Source organism: Rhynchophorus ferrugineus, unplaced genomic scaffold, assembly GCF_030347505.1.
Source record: "Rhynchophorus ferrugineus isolate W39M unplaced genomic scaffold, kcgeb_rfMv2 rfM1, whole genome shotgun sequence".
Lineage (NCBI taxonomy): Eukaryota > Metazoa > Arthropoda > Insecta > Coleoptera > Curculionidae > Rhynchophorus > Rhynchophorus ferrugineus.
Genome location: NW_027472580.1, coordinates 77,542,439 through 77,560,596, shown reverse-complemented (window position 1 = coordinate 77,560,596; position 18,158 = coordinate 77,542,439). Strand labels below are relative to the sequence as shown.

The 18,158-nt window shown below is 32.4% G+C and overlaps 1 protein-coding gene across 4 annotated transcripts in view; it reads right to left on the bottom strand.

Moving 5' to 3' along the window:
• The window catches only part of Ptl (prothoraxless), a 295,597-nt gene that overhangs the window by 97,308 nt on the left and 180,131 nt on the right, over positions 1 to 18,158 (bottom strand). The window contains exon 4 of one of the 4 annotated variants that reach the window (XM_076410284.1): positions 13,779 to 13,853. The exons of the other annotated variants lie outside the window; for them this stretch is intronic. The gene's annotated coding sequence lies outside the window, so the exon portion shown is untranslated. The remainder of the gene's footprint in view (positions 1 to 13,778; positions 13,854 to 18,158) is intronic. 4 annotated transcript variants of the gene reach the window in all.

Sequence of the window (18,158 nt, the reverse complement as noted above, 5' to 3'; positions counted from 1 at the left end):
ATTAGTTAAGAAACTCGGTTGCAGTTAAATTATATGGATTTTTTGATGCGTAAAACAGCAACAACCCAAATTAGAAGCGTTATACCTCTATCTACTTCTATCTTTTATTGGCATCTATCTTGATGGTAAACTAAATTGGAAGCCTCGTTCTAAGTAGAAAGCTAAGCGGATCAAAATTAAACAGTTCCACTGTGTCCACTAGTATTACTAATGGCATTGCAATGGTACTATCAACTTGATTTAAGATTAAAGACTCTCTATTATCAGTGCATAAAAGAAAGTCAAGGAAGACCTATACGATGATCCCATATCAGAAAATTATCCAAAGGTCATAAAAGGAAGAATTGATATACATGACATATATCCAATTATATAAACCATAAGATATATGAGTGGATATAATCGTTATATAGTATATTTTACCATAATATATATGTTTTCATTATATAACATATGAGTGAATACTAGAAAGAAAATAACTGACTCAAGCTATAGTAGACTGCACAGCGTACAACAATAGGTGTTAAAACCAAATTGAGCCTAATTCTATTTTGGTTATGGTTTGATATGGGGTTTTTGTAACAGTATATTGGAACTCGCACTTATTCAAGAATCAGTCAGCAGTAGCAAGAAAATTATGTATAGCAATGAATTTATTAAGCGTATCCAATAAAGGATATAGAATTACTTACATAATTAAAAATATTAAATGTTTGCAAATATTTTTGTGTTTGATCATCCCGTGTTTCCACTTTTTCCCAGATTATATCACCAAATGTCGTTCATTTTGTCGAAACACCAGAGATATTGAATTTTGTTCGACTTTTCGGCCCGAAATTTTTTTGAAACTCCGCTATCACAAATAACAGTTTTTTCCTTCTTTCACGCTACCTGAACTACGGGAAACCATTGTCCGGGCCGAACCCTCGTTGGTAAAAAAGTCCTCCGTTCCCCGGCACCTCTTGTTCCGTAAATGTGAAACAAATTTTGACTTTTTTGTTCTTTAATCAGCCACAAGGTGAACGTCACAGGCCCCGCCATTTAAAAAATTGATTTACGATCGAGAGGACTAGACAGTTTGCTATTAGCCGTCGCATTATTTGTTCTGAGGATAAATATATACTTTTTTTTCGGGAATCGCCGTTGCAAATGCCATGATTCGTTTGGGGAGGTTGGGATTCTTTTTTTATTGTTGATTAAATAAGCCTTGTTAAACCATTTTGATTTCGAACAGAATAAACCCTGAATTGTTTGGGTTGGTATAGATGGAAAACAATACAAGGAAAAAACCGAATGGGTCGCGGGATTTTCACATTCAGTATAAAAAATACTGTCATTTCATTGCTGATGTTTCTCTTACTGATAGGTCTCTTTATATTCGTGATTACAATTAAAAGTATATAAGCAATAAGCACAGCAACTAGGATGAATTTGCTGACGACTGGTTAAAAGGAGATTCTCAAATATAATAAAAAGCAAGATATTACAAGAATATAAGCGCGTTTTTGTTCTCAGTTCGTTGGTTTGAGTTGGTTGCATAAATTTTAACCATCACATAAAACATTTTTCAACAGTTAAACAGCGTCAAACAATAGTCAACTGTCATCAAACGTGTTATCGTTTCTTTGCTGGAACCAATTTACTATTTGAAAACATTTTCATTCTGTGCTTTAAAAAAGTTATATACCTCATACTTTATTTCGACCACTGTCTAAGATAAAGTTCAACAAGTCATTGGCAAGGGTTATGGCGTATCTAGACAACTATTCTTTTTACTGCGCTTATCTATCAAGCAATGGTGTGTACACCTCGTGATATGTCCGAAACAGTCAAAATGTAAGAAGAGATTTAGATTTCATCACCAATAATAGCTGAATTCGACTCATTCTCACTCTGCTATAGTAACATACTGTAGCGCAATTTGCAACGGTATACCGGTTAGTAATTAAGAAAGGTCTTCCTACCTTCGCGAGTTATCTTATCCAGAAAGTAATAAGTGTAAGAATAAGATTAGTTTAAAATAACATTATAATATTAATCCATTATGTTATATTAGATTAAGGAAACATCAACAATTACAGATATAAATATTCTTGTTATATAAATATTCTAACAGCTTAGTACAGTTACAGTATCTATAATTAAAAAATACATGAACATTTTTTGAGTCAGTAGGAGATTTTTACTTTATAGTCTTAAAATATATTTTTTTAGTTGTTACGAAATATTTTGTGTAGTGATTTTTATATAAGTTGGATTTCAACATTGTGTTATAATAAATATATTGAATATATTAATTATAACAACACCTGGTGTTTTTTATATTTGTATTCAATTGTTGAAAGAATTCTAAAAAAATTAATAGAATAAAATTATAACAATTTAAAAATATTTTACTTGAATATGAACGTCATCGAGTGACTTCGACTTTTGTAGAAAATGTTATTGGCAATCTCTTTGGTCGAATAAAACTCCCCAATCCTGATGACTGATCCTGATTTACTACACAGTTTCATCGTCCAGCATAATAGAATCATTACAGCTTCATCAGAGGACGGACCCATATCGAAACTGACGTGAAACATTAGTCATCCTCATCTCTCTTTCTCGTTTTTCTATTCCTCTACTACCCAATTCGCATAGGATCATAATGGCCGCTGGTCGGTCCCTTCGCTAATGTTCGATCCGCCCTACGAGCGGCCATGGGGGCTACACAATCCCTTCTCATGTATTAATTGAGTCTTCTGGGCCTTCTGGGGTCACCCGAAAAGGTTCGCCAGTCAACCCGCACTGCCGCCATGATTTATATCGTCTTGGTCGTTAGTTACTATAATTTTATTCCTGTTTTTCTATGGCTATTTGTGCGTGTGTGTGTGAGCGAGTGTGTTGATCTTGGTCGGAGTTAATTAAAATGTTCACATGACCGAGATGGCATCGTCTGATGTAACGGATGTTTTATATTCCTTTTGATGATAGTATTTCTAGACATTTGAAACAATCTATGTATATGAGGTTATTTATAGTTTTAATACAGTTAAAACAATTCCTATCGATTTTTATAGTAAAATTATTTTTGTGTGTATTTAAAATTGAAGGAAATATTAATTTTTATATTTTCAAAGTTTTCAGAAGATTTTTCAAAATATAAATAATTTTCAGAAATGTATCTAAACTTCCTTGCAACTAACTCGAAATTTTAGGGGTTATTTTTATCTAGAGATTTGTAAAAAATGTTTTTATTTTCATATCTTTCAATGCTTAACCCATTAAGAGCTTTTTCAAAATTTTCAAAATTGTTTTTGAGAGATATAGTTTTAGTGACGCGGCATCTAAAAACGTAACTATAAAAGTTCTACTGAATGGATTTCTTCTATGGTATCCGGAGTAAAATTGTAACAAAATTTGAATTTTTAATAATTTTAAAAAATTCGAAACTATCAAAAAAATTATTGTTTTATCAAATAGCCGTAATTTGCAAAAAAAATAATTTTTTTATATATAAATATATATTTTATCACCGAGAACACGTCATTTTTTTTACTTCCCACCCCCACTTCATCAGCCTGTCACGTTTTGTATTTTTAATAATCTTATATTTTATGTGTTGTTCAAACATTAATAAATATCCAATAAAAAATGGATAGTAAAAGTATTGGTTTTTTTATTTCACTTCAAAAAATACCTAAAATTCATGTATCTAGACCAGAACACCATCTAAACAAAAAAGTCTTAATATATAGAACTACTAATAATATAATTATTATAATTTCGGTTGAAGATTATATATAAATTGGAAATCTTTCGAAACTATAATTTATTATGGCAAGGTATTTATAATGATATTGATTAATATTTAATACATCAACTTTTCATTTCATAATCACTTTCCGTTCAACTTTTACGTTTCTATGTCAATCTTTGTTTTATTGACAAGAAAACGACAAATGAAAAAATTGAATGATGAAAAAGGTATATATTTTTTGATTTATATTTTAGATACCCCTTTTTGCTCACTAGAGTTTTGAAATGAACCTACAACTGAACCTAATCACGGTTGAATCTACCGGCTGACAAATTGACATACTTAGAGACCACCCCGGAACACATCCGGTGATATCCGGCATGGCTGATGGTTTACACTCTTCCTATGGATAATTACGAATAAAAATTAAAAGAATCTATGCGTTAAGAAGTATTTAAACTTGTGACTTTCCCAATATTAGACAGACTATATTTTCGCCCTGACCATTGAAACCGAATTTTAAACTACCCTTTTATACGATTTATTCCCTGTTGTATTGCGGATGCCAAAATTTTGAAGATTTCTCTGATATAATTCTAGAACAAAAAATATATAAAACAAGTACAATATATTAATGAAGTGTCAACTAAAACGACTGATTTATACATATAATCTCTAACATCCATATCCTGAACATGGTCCTATAATTAAGGACATTTACTTCAGTTCCAATGTTCAAGGTAAAAACTCTGCTGTAGCCTATTTTACATATTTTATCAGATTAAAAACTGTATCACATAAAAAGATCTATTTTCAAGTGTCGAAAAATCAATTTGTCTTATCGCCGTTATAACTAAACACTTCAAATGTTCAGACCGTCCATGTTGTCAAGGCTGTTATCCCAATTAAAGACGATATTCACGGAAAATACTTTTTTAAAAAAGGTCCCATAAACTTTCACTGTTCTTGTCGTTTTATGACGGTCCTGAGGATTCGCCGTAAATCATTTTCTTATGACCTGTTTAGACACTATTGCACAATTTGCAATCATCTCCTTTCTTCGGCATACAATTGACTTCGCTGGAAGATAAATATACATTTGGATGTAATAAATACAAGTTGTCAGTTTTCTCGTAAAAACTACCCTCTAAATCGGATTTTTGATGGAAAGTAAAAAAACCTGTTGTTCTTCAGTAACAGCAACTAAGCAAATAACCATCAGAATAGAATAAAATATTGGGTAAATTTATTTGCAGTTTATTTTATGTACTTCATAGGTCAATAAAAATATCAAATAATTGTTGTTAATATGTTTTAATTTATATTGTAAAGTCTTTTAATATTAATTATGCCTTAGCTTAATGTTTATCTAGTTTAGGTTTCCACTTTTTATCACATCATTTATTAAATATACACTTAGCATAATCTTAATTTATAAATTCATGTATTACAATTTTTCCTTTATACTTGGATATATAGATAAATAGGACGCGTAGGGACTTTCAATTATATATATATATATATATATATATTAAAATTGAATGTCTTATATGGTATATCCAAAAGGCAGGCAAAAAAAAGACACGCAAAGCATAAACAAGACAGAAGAATGTGTAGCAACGATAATTGTTGTGAATTGTGTCTCCTAAAGCCTGCTGACTGAATATTAATTATGACTAAGAAGCAGTAGTGCCATACGTAGAATCTAATCGCAATGCCCAATCTTCTTATGGCAATTCCACTGAAGGAATAAACGAAATTGCACAACTTGCTACTAGAACGTCTTTTTCTTTATTTTTATTTAACGGGGTTTGAAGCGAATAGTCTACCCCAAGGCCAATATATCGATTATTTACAATTATGCGAGTAATCTAATAAAATCTAAATAAAGATTCCTGTTTCAGCTAATGGCGTGAATGGAATTGGAAAAAAGTTAGCAAACGTTTAAATTCAATATGCATGTGGCAAATTAACTTTTAAATCACGATCTGCCTTATTCATTAGATATTCTCGAACAAAGCGAAAAAAATCAATGATTAATGGTAATAAATTGTAAAATAATATGCGAGCTCATAGACGCGTGCAAAATGAGAAAACAAGCGATGGAAACAGTGATCTACAGGGTAACAATCAGGTTCAATTCACGTGGTGCAGTGTTAGAAATATTCACTTGTTCATTGATTCCAGGATTGGTTCAAACATGCTGAAAAATACTGTAAACCCAAGATGATTTTTAGTACCTACAAGCTTGAAAAAGCTGTAATTTTCATTTTGTTTTCACTGCAATTTTCATCAATAAACTCATTTATTCCGATGGTCAAGGTTTCTTTGAAATTGTTAATTTTATGTGTTGTATGATATGTTGTAATACATGCTTTTATCATTATGTCTGTAATCTGTGATATGTTAGTGTCATTGAAATTGAATTAAAAATTGAAATTAAAGTTAGGACAAATCAAGTAAGTGATTACTTACTGAAAATCCTCTTCTAGAGTAGAGATATGAAGCACCACTCTACTAGAATCTTTAGACATCTAGACCAACTCAAAAGGGATCTAACAGAAAACAATAAGCTTTGGAAGGTGTAAAAACCTTAACCCAACTAACATCAGCAGGCAACTTAAGACTTATTCTCGCGTCAGAATTGGTAACTGCAAACTGACCTATGAGTTTCTCATTAAGTGAAAAAGTGCACCACTGTGAGTCGAATGTGGTTCTTGACTATCTACCAAACACATACCGCTCGAATGCCGAAGATACAACTCACAAAGACGGTTGGTCCACCTGGTAGGACTGGATGGACCAGTGCTGTAGGCTGGAGAACCTGGACAAGCTGATTAATTTTCTAACTGCAACAGGACTATGAACTACTAGAAATACAATAGTGTGCATATTGTAATATCATGCATGTTCATTTGAAGTTTCTGTATCTTGTATTACTGTATATCTTGTATCCTTATCACTGAATTGTCCGACCATTAGACTGGAGAATTCATATATTCATGCATCTGTATGCTTTACATATTTAACTTATCATCTTGCAACATACTTGTAATAAAATTGTATACTTTACTTTCTTTTACTTTTTCTTTACTTATCTTTTTTACTGATAACTGATACTGTAAATATGTTGTATATTGTATATCTATAAATAGACCCAATATAGTTCCGGAAGCTGAGGGGTCTATAATAAATAAATAAATAAATAAGTGATTAGTGTAACGTGGAGTAGCAATGAGAGTGAACTATCGACGAGTCATCTTGTTATACCTAAGCAAATCACCAGACTATGATTAATTAATCGGACAAGTGTTACAAAAGCATTTATGTTAAGAAAGGTCAGCGAACGCTTCAACACGCTGTTGATAAAACTTAGTAGTTCGATGAGGCAATTATTTGAAAATAATTATAAAACCCAAACTAAGGAAGTCGCCAAGTGAATTACAATCTTACAGCTCTATTTTGTTACTGCCTGTATAGCTAGGGTATTTTAAAAACTCCTTGATTGAAAGAAGAAGCTTAATACCTGTTCATCAATGTGGTTTCATGAAAAATCATTCAATAAATGACCAGATGCATAGAATCACAGGCATCAGTTTAAAATCCTAGGAAGATAAAATCGTATGTTCAGCTAAGTTCTTAGTTGAAGCGTTCATTTTCATTTCAAACCTGTTATGAGCACAGCACACTCAATTCCTAATTTCTTGCCTCTCAGATAGAATGTTTAAAGTCAAACAAGAGGAAGTCTATTCTATAATAAAATAAGTTAAAGCAGGTGTTCTACGGGAAAATGTATCGGAGCCAATCTTTTACTGACTTTACACATGTTATATACCACAAGCAGCTGATGAAAACATTGGACTGAAGCAATTAAAATATTATAACGGATTTCTAAAATTATAAATAACTCGTCCAAGATATTTGGAATAAAAGTTAACCAAAGCAAATTGGTCCAAATTGATATTGAACATAAGTGTATTCACAGAAAAAACGACAGTGTTAATTAATACATAAACATTATAACTAGATACTAAGCAACAATCGATGAGTTCTTTTAGATATATACTTAGATTTTAAGTTATTGTAAAACAAATTCTAGGCTAGCCGGCAACTAATAGTAAAAATGTATTAGTTATAGAAACAACATTAAGAAAATATTGCTAGAGCAAAGAAATTTACTGTCTCAACCAAAAACTATTAACCGTTCTCGGAATTTTGCAGGAAACATCGACCAAGTTTCGATTACTGTTACTCAATTAAACGAGAGCCAGATCCGGAGACTCGAAGAGAAAAAGAAGTTGGTATTTCGCGCGCGATCTTCGCTTATTTCTTCTTCTTTAATTATCGCGGCTGCACCAAAAGGAAGTAATGAATAAGGCCGTAGACGAACAATTACAAACGCGGCTAGTCTTTAGCGATAACCATCGGCCCTCTTGTACGTTATAAGCGCTAATAATAACTCTAATAATTTTCGAACGATCTCGAGAAAAAATACAGAAAACCTCCGCTCGCGCCCATTATTCTATAATAAAATTAATTACCGAGAGAATGGATTTTCAAGATATACCGGTTAAGACGTTAAAAATAAAGGATATGGGAGTGTGAAATTTCGAATGATAATAGAATATTCATAATTGGAAAAAGCTACGAACTAAATAATTCATAGATTAAAAGAGAACAATGAATTTACATCATGTAAAACAAAATAAAAATTATAAAATTTAAATTAAAGATATTCAAAGTAACACAAATATGTATTTTGACATAATTATACAAAAATTAAATCATATTATAACTATGCATAATAAATGTGATTTATTTAAAGGTACACTGAAGAACTAAATAAAATAACAGAAAAAGAGAAATACAAAATGAATTTCAACAGGTGAAGCAATACACTAAGGTACGGAATGTGAATGTATAAAATCAAAACTAAAGTCATGTCGATGGAAGAGTCAGAAGAAGTAAATATGTATATTCAAGACGTAAAAATAGAAAAAGTGAGCGCATTTAAATATCTGGGTATAGAAATACAAGGTAATGGAAGTCAGAAGAAGGAACTGAACTCAAGAAATGGAAAAGACATAAATTGGTAGTTTTCTATTAATAGTAAATTCATTTAAAATAGGAACTATTAAATTAAAGAAAAATGGAATTGTACCCAAGAAAGGGCTAAAGTAAGCAGCAAAAATGAAAAATCAGGAAAGTCAGTTGCGTAACAAACACGAACAGGATGAGAAAGAAATTAGGAGAGACCTCAACATTTACTTAATGGAATAATACATAGAGAGGAAATAGCTTAATTGATGGGGACATTTATAACGCATGATGGACATGAGAGCTAAAAAGTCTAGGAAGCAATAACTGAAAGAAGAAACACCAGAGGGAGATCTAAGAGAACCTAGGATGATTGTATCAGGGAGATAATGAAGAAGAGGCAAAAACACCTATCTGAAGCAGAAAAACGGATTAAAGACAGAAAAAATAGACGTTCCTAGATGTAATTAAGAAGAAAACAAAAAACTGAAGATATCACGAAAGGAATTTTTTTTATCAAATGTCGATAATTATAATATAATGTGAAATAAAATGAAAAGAAAATGTGTGTATAGAAAAACTATGAAATTAGAAATAACAGGACTAAAAAAAAATTAAGGTGATATATAGGAAATAACACAGAGTTTCTTTTTATTATTGTATGAAAAAATACAGAAATATATTGAAGATTGAATTAAGTTTGCCTATCTTATGTGAACCAAAATGTGTGCACCTAAATATTATAGGACTGATTACCTACATCGAAACCTTCTGATACCCACAGTCAGTCAAGAAATCAAGAGAATTGCAAGGGGGCATGAGGAAAGACTCCATTCTCATACAAATATTGAAATATTGCAACTTTTGGATACCACCAGAACAGGACACAGACTCAAAAGAATCAAACCATCTGATCTTGTGTAGTGTGGTGCATATATTAAAAAATTCAGCAGTGACATGTATAAACATTATTTCACCAGAGACGGAATTAGGGCTGATGGGTCCTCCTAGTTATATACCTAGATTTAATTTAGCATAAAGTTAAATTGTAGGTTAGACGGAAACGACTAGTAATAATATATTAATTAAATAATTATAAAAAATCTTATCTGAACTGTTAACTATTATTTATTTTAGTTTGTCCTATTTTTATATGATATAATATATGGTCTTATATAGTTAAAATAACAGAGGTTTAACTAATTTACATGTTTAGATAGCAAATCAATTTCAATTATATTCAACCTACAATTATAAATTATTATGAGGTTTTTAGTCAGTATCAATTGCTATGTAATGTTATGCAAACTTACAGTAGATAAGAAAAAACCTTTAACAATCGTTTACAGAAAAACTAGTTACTCTTAAATCAATTAATGTCCAGTAATAAACTCCATCGAGAATTGAAAGTATTCTTATTTGTCGGCTTATAAATTGTAAAGGATTTACTACGGATGGTGTTATTGTATTAAATCGTATTAGGAATATTTGTAACCAACTTCATGTTGAAGCCTCACTGACATGTTTCACTTTTAATTTGTGTCATATTGCCGAAGTGTTAACAACCATTTTTTTCAGTCCGTTGAAAATTGCTGAATTTGTAATCGACTAAATATTATGAAGATACCGAAAACGGTTTGACTTGTGAATGTCCTCAAAAAATAGATCGTTCTTTCGAGATGGACTCCGTAAATTGTTGGAAAAAGGAAAAAAAAGCTATCGCTGGACGAAACACATTTTATCGTCTTTTATTATTAAAAAATAATATAAATTATATTTAAAATCCTTTAAATATAATTTATGGGCCTATATATTAATATTAGTAGAGAACTCAGAATTGTTATTTTTACAAGTATATATGTGCATGTATAAATTGATCATCAAACAAAACATACTGCCGTCTGCGTGAAAGATTCTCTACGACAGGAAACTGTTTTTAAAGAAACTAGTATCTAGTCAAGGGAAATATAAAGCACCTTAAATATTTGTTTTAAGAAAAAAATCGCTCAATACATTCACAATACAATATTATTTAAATCTCTGAATGCATATGCAAAACATCACCCTTTCTAGGACATGGCTTTGCGAGAAATGTTAATATTAACTGACCACCACTAGAGCATGTGAAATAACCACGTCGAAGCATTTACATCAAACTAATTAATGAATAATGATTACTTATTTATTCATACAAATATGTTATAAATTTTAATGATATATTAGAAACCGATATAATAGATGCGAGTTGTATAATTCAAAAACGGTTTATATATTGATTTCCATTTAGTATTGACCGGTCATCATAGATCTTCCGGCCCCACAATATCTAGTCCGCCGATAGCCCACGAAACGATCATCTTCGAAATTATAAATGAATATTTATTCCTGTACGTGGACCCGACAGAACCAAAGCCATCGGAACAACACTGGCAGGCTTGTAATTTAAAGATAGAACCGTTAGATTAGCTTCAACACCTACGTAATTATGTCGAAAAAGCGAAACAGAGGAAAAAAAAACATGAAGAGGAAACCTACCATGACGAGGCACCGATTCGGTTTCGGTCGGGCCAAAATCAAGATCAGAAAAACCGACAATATGTGCGCGCGTATATTTGTGTGCCGTGTGTGAACGGAACTTCAAACGATTTAAACATGGCCGAAATAAATAACAATTAGTGTGATCCCTCTCTCGCTCTTTGTCTTTCGAAACGTATCGTCTCTATCGCTTTCTCTAGCTAGCGGCCGATACACGTGTTACGTCATCGGTGCCTGGACATGGCGCCGATTAAATTGTTCTTCTGCCGTGGTCCGTAATTCTTTCATCAAGCAACGACCACGTTTGATTTCACTCAGTCACTTCAGTTCGGATCGTGTGCCGGATGTTGATTATTTATTGCCCGATGACGATTTTAAAATTCAAATTTCGTCTCATTAGGTATTCGAACAAACAATTCCACCAGGTTCGGCATATTTTCCCAGTCGTCATATCTTCCCATGGTGGATTTTGTTATTCAAATGTTATTTCACTAATTAGAATGGGCGCGCATCCAAGTGGATTGTAACGAAAAAGGAAACGAAAACCTTCTCCTTTCGATCACTTCCCAATCACAACTATGACGAAATGATCGATAAATTTATATTGACTTATAATATATGGTTCTCCGAACCAGATATTTTTAATTACTATACGGAAAACTTTCTAAATTGTTTATGCTATATATTTTTATTCCCTTCTCTATTAATTAAAAGAATTCTGAAAAAGAACCGTGGTTATGCGGCAAAAAAATTCCAACCAAAGGCTTTATAAATAATTCAAGAGTCGATCTTGTTTATTAATAAGCTCGACTAATATATATTTAATAACTCGCCCAGCGAACTGATGGCTTTGCCAGTCACATTTTATGCGCAGTGAATCATGTTTCAGACAAGATCAGTGAATTTCTGCGTTCCTCTTGATATTTTCAGAATATTTGAGAAATTTTAATTTACTACTATAATGTATAATAGGTTCCAATCGAATCAAACCAACGATAGTTCTAACAAAAGTTAACATTATTTACACTACCATGTCAAATTAACAAGTAAGTTAACTAAATTCATTTCAACTAAGCATATAACAACAATGCTCTACTTTTTGTATAAGTAATTCTTATTATATAGCACGCCAGCAATATAGTTTAGAAGATTTTAATATTATTATTCTGGAACTGTTTGTATGAATATTATTTCATAAGCCAAAAAAAAGCATCTTAGTTATTCTTCTTATTTCTGTAAAGGTAACTTTTATCAATTTCACACTGTGAATTATATCATCTCCATATTGGAATACAAGATGTTAAAATATCTTTAAAAAATACCATAGTATGACATGATCGGACAAATATTCACGTATATAATTATTGTGGTGTTTCTAAATGACATATTACTAATACATATACACAAAATTTTAGTGTTATGTGTTGTTTTAATCAATAAAACTAACTGATCACTAACTAATTATCACCTAGATAAGTTACTTTCCTAAAGTTGCTTTTAAAAGCTCAGATAAATATATAAGAACTGTAATATGTAACTGTAATAAAAATATACAGATGCCCAGAATGATATGTGAACAGTGAAAGAGCTCAAAGAAAGAAAACCATAAAAACCACAATTCAACAGAAAAATTGAAGCGAAATGAAGAATGAAAATAGGGACAAAAGTAAATGAAACAATAAAAATTTAACAAATAATAAGAGCTGCGTGAACTGATTTGCAACAAACAAAACCAAGAATTTCTACAACAAGGACCGTCTGAGTTATATACACATGAAGAAAATAAGATTACCAACTCTCTAAATTCCCCCTTTCAAAAGAACCTATCAATCTAGCACTGTTGAGGAAGCCAAACAAATAATAAAGAGGCAACTCAAGCGTGAGGAAACTCCAGGATATTATTTAATAACTGAAAAAAATCTACCGGAAACGTGAATAAAATTAATAAAATTTGTATTTAATACAATATTTCCAATCAATTACTTCCCCAGCTTTTGGAAAGTGGCTGAAATTATTATGATTCTCAAACCCAAATAAAGCCAAGAAGAGGTAACCTCCAACCTCAAAGGATTTTAAAAGAATATACAACACGGCCCTTAGCATAATAATTGAAAACAGAAATATTGTTTAGGCCGGCTTGGCGGCGCAACGTTTAAGGCAATAGGACGGTCCCCTTATTGTTGCGATAGTCGCGGATTCGAATCCTGATGAAGCATGGATGCACTTTATGTTTATAATTATAATCGTAAATAGCCTTTATAGGCAACAGTGGAAAATCCGACAAGGAATTACCAGTTATACCAGTAACCAAGTTGGATAAGACCAGATGTCGTCTGGGACGGTCTCTAGGTTGATCACGGGCCTGGGTTGATCACAGTAGGTCCAGTCCAGATAAAAAGTCCAGACCTCGTGGTAAAAATATAATTTGGATTTCGCAATAAGCACGGATCTATAGGACAAATACATATTGGTTCCTCGAAATTTCTTTATAAAAAAAATCCACTCGAACGGAGATTTTCCAAAATCAAGAAGGATTACTCTGAAATAAATTTAAGAAAATTGATAATTCATTTGCGTTTAGATTTATTAATTTTTGATCGTAAACAGAACAACAAAATTTTCTTAACTATCCATTCAGCATCCTTAAAATAAGTTAAACAATGACTTTGTTCCACAGTATGGAATCTGAGGTGTTAAAGTCTCAATTTACTATCAGGTTTTAAGGATTTAGTTAACATGTTTCAAGACTATAAAATTGTATTTGTGCTACTTTTGTTTATAGATGAATGTTCGTGACTTCTTGTAATTGTTTGTATGGCATTCTCTAGAAAAAGGTCCAGGTCCTATATCCCAGTCGTGCCAATAAACAGGTTGATTAAGACCGTCCGAATGGTCAGAATATTCTGGTCAGTTAATAAGTAGGCTTAATACAGATGATCGTGGTTCGGAGCCTTTCAGAAAATATAACATATATGAGTGACAGTTAAATCCGAATCCTTGCAACTTTTCGTTAAGTATCAGCTAAGTTTCTAAATGTTTCTAAATCAGGATGCGTATTTTCAAAAACCGTAATAATTTTTCCAAGATCAATTTGATTAAATATAGAAAAATGTCGCAAATTGTAATTTTAATAAAAAAATCACTTCGAACAGTCAGAGACTTTAATATTGGCATCTTAATTTTCTTTTCCGCTTAACTTGGTGCATTGCACCACCATCCAACTATACCAGAAGCCCCGCCTCTCCATATCTCCACGCTGTCAGTGGAATACCCACCGGCATCGCCTTCCTACAGCTTTATGGTTTTATGTCATCTCAATAGACCGTTACAGGCCGGCAATTACGTCGTACCATCGACCGTTTCGCTTGAAATTAACTTTCAATTAAAAAGAGACGCGGCCGAACAAAAGCCCCATGCCCGTACGGAGTCGATTTCCTGCCGCTGCTGCCGCCGCCGTCGTCGTCGCCGTTGTCTTCTCGGCAGAGCGCGCGGACCCGGAGGGCCGGACCGTCGGGGCACAGCCCTGATGGGGGCTAAAAATACGTATCGCTCGCGGCGAGTTGCTCATTTTATTTTTAGTCGAACGTCCGTTAGTACGTCGGAGATTTATCGAGGTCTTGTCCGTTCCTGTTTCAAGTTGGTGAAGCTTTCTTTGCTGCCGAGAACACCAAAGTTGGCTATCAAGAACGGCCAGTGGCCTAATAGGTTATAGAAAGTGCGCATCTACCACCATATCGTATCGGTGCTGCTTTGGCTAGAATATTAAAACATGGTCTGACTGAATAGAAACACTCTATGATATATTATCAATACTTTAGTTTATTTCTTCGCATCGTTTATTTCTTCACACGGTTTTGTTTTCTTGAATCTGCCCCCTAGTTTGATGTAATTCAAGAATGTACCGAGAACTCCGCCTTGCGATACGCCTGACTTTGTTTCTTTTATTGTTGAGTAAGCTTGTTCTTGTTTAAGTCTAAACATCTTGACTGATATGCAGAGGCTAATGTATTGCTCGATAATATTTCATGAAGTTTATATATGGACTTCTTCTCTTCGTAGACTTTTTCAATAATATCTGTAATGCATATATCAGATTTGTTCTTAATATAATTGGTTTTAATACTTTTAACAAGAGTTTTTCAAATACTTGGCCGATAAGAATTTATTTCTTTTGATGATTTTCCAGGTTTCAAAATCATAATAACTTCAGCCAAAACATTCATCATTCATCAAGTTTATTTTACACTAGAGGTAAAATATAAGAAAATTTATTGGCTAATTGGAAAAAATCACAATTATCACTATATATAGTAAATTGTTATTATACAAGCACACAGGGGAAGTCCTGAAAGTGCTGTAAGTGGGCCCAGATACTACAGGACTGATTATTTATGCCTAGACTTTTAGATACCGACTGTCACTCTGAACATCAAGGGAATTGCAACAATACATGAACCTTTAATAATAGGAATTTCTAAGATGACCTTTAAGAGCGTACAAAGAAATTTTAATGTTAAACTTGGCATCGAATTAGAAAAGAAACACCAAATTAAATATTATAATCCTAAATTCCACGGCGGCGACCCTCACAAAAGAATGTTAAATTTGACCACATTAAGCAATTAGTAGTAAAAATAAATACTTAACAGACATGAACAGTAACACCAATATCATTTAGGTATCAACGAACTACATTGTAAAAACATCAAGTATTATGGAAAATCATTTGATACGGTTACCCAGATTACCAACCCACAAAGTTCTACAGAAAATATTTTCGTAAACAGATCGATCGGAGCATTATGCAAGCTAATTTAAAACGAAACAGTTGCAAAATTGTTCGTGATTTCTTATTGTTGGATAATGACCCAGAAAAGAAGAAGGTCGTTGAATTATTTATCACGTGTGTTCTATTAAATTCCCCAGTTAAAATACTATATATCAACCTCCAACCAACAGCTTTTATTCGAATTGTTTTTTAAATATCACTTTTTAATAGCTTCTTTTAATGTAACTAAAAATAATTATTGTCTCGCCAGACCTCTTATTCTTGCCCAAATACCAAAACCAAAAAAAAAATCAGCTGAAAAACAACAACAATTTAACAAGGAAAAAGTATACAAAAACTAGAGTTAGAAACACAAAAAACAAATTGTAGAAGAATGTGAAAATCATCCAGTATATATTGAACACTGACATTGAATAGGCTTGAATTAAATTCATAGGAGTAAAGGTGAAAAATTAGTATAGCGGTAGCGACACAACAGGTAAAAAGCACAGAACCACTAAGGCACAAAACTATGGAAATCATGGACACAATTGAAATCAATATAGTAACAAGTATAGAAATCAGCATGAAGAACCAATCACCAAGCTTTACCACTGGATACAAAAATAAATATAGTAACAATTCAAATTCAAATTCAAGGACATTAAAACTAGAGGCATCAAAAAATTAATATTTGTTATGATTTTAAAACTTTAACAGCTATGAAGAAACAAGAAAGGATTCGAATCAAGCACGTGGAAGATAAGAACGATGTTGGATGCTGGGAAATGAACAAAATAGTAAACTAACTGGAGTGGAATAGTGGCTAACGAATGAAATAATGTCAGAAAAGTTAGTTCTGTAGAACCGGAGCTACCCCTTGATAGGAGTTTAAACTAATAGTTCATTGTTAGTAATGCTCGAGCTATAAATAAATTTTTATCAATTGCTGGCTCAATTTATTATAATATCTGTGCAGTAAGACTAAATTAAAATATGGGACTAATTAACACTAATTAATCAAGAGAGTGTACATATATCTGTCCAATTGAGTTATGCCGCCATATTAGAAACCCGCCTTAATGTTGCGTAAACATTTCTTGTTTCTTAAGAACCGAATGATGAATATTTTCGATTTTTTAAAATTCGATCCGTTAATTAGCGTTGAAAATACTTCACAGTTCTGACCAGGAAGACTAAAGACCATTACGAATGCAGTTGCACTTATGTGCAATTATCCTTTGTCTTGTTTAAACACCCAACAACATAAATCAAAACTAATCTCATTAACGTTAGAGTTTAAGCGTTCGCGAGTCTGCCGAACCGTCACGGCGGTGGTAAGAGAGAGAGACCCGCCGCTTGGATTAAACAGGAAGAAATATGCCTTTCGGAATGCGGCTCGCTTAAAAAAAACCCTGAACACATACGGAATCAAAGTAACAAAATTACCAACTATTTTTTTCGTGTTAATATATTAATCTACGTAGCAAAATTTATCGTATACGAATTAGTTGTCGTATTACTACGTTTAATTTCTCACATAATGTTTTTTTTACTATATTTTGGAGTTACCTTTTTACAAAATTAGGGTTTATCTGGACTATATCTACTCCTTAAGTGGGCTCCGAACTACGGTCCTCGGCATTAAGCCTATCGACTGGTTAGTGACCAATTTAGAAATCATCCCAGAAGACATCCGGTCTTACCCAGTCTAGTTATTGGTGTGGCTCGGATGAATTTCATTGTCGGATTATACACTCTTGCTTTATGGACTATCCCAATTAGAATTATAAATCAAAATAACCATTCTCCAGTAGGTTTCGAACCTGTGACTATCGCAACAATAGGAGGACCAACTAAGTCGGTACATTTATTGTCGTTTTAACATAAATATACTGATTTTTTACTGCAAGAGATTTCAGAATGTCATAACTCTAACATCACTCTTGTCAATGAAAGAGAAAAGAACAAAATTGAATATTTTATTCGAAAAAATTGATTTGAGTGAACCGAAAACAACTCTCTGATGAACCTCTATGATAGAACAAACTTAGTTTTTGATTATTTCAGTAGAAG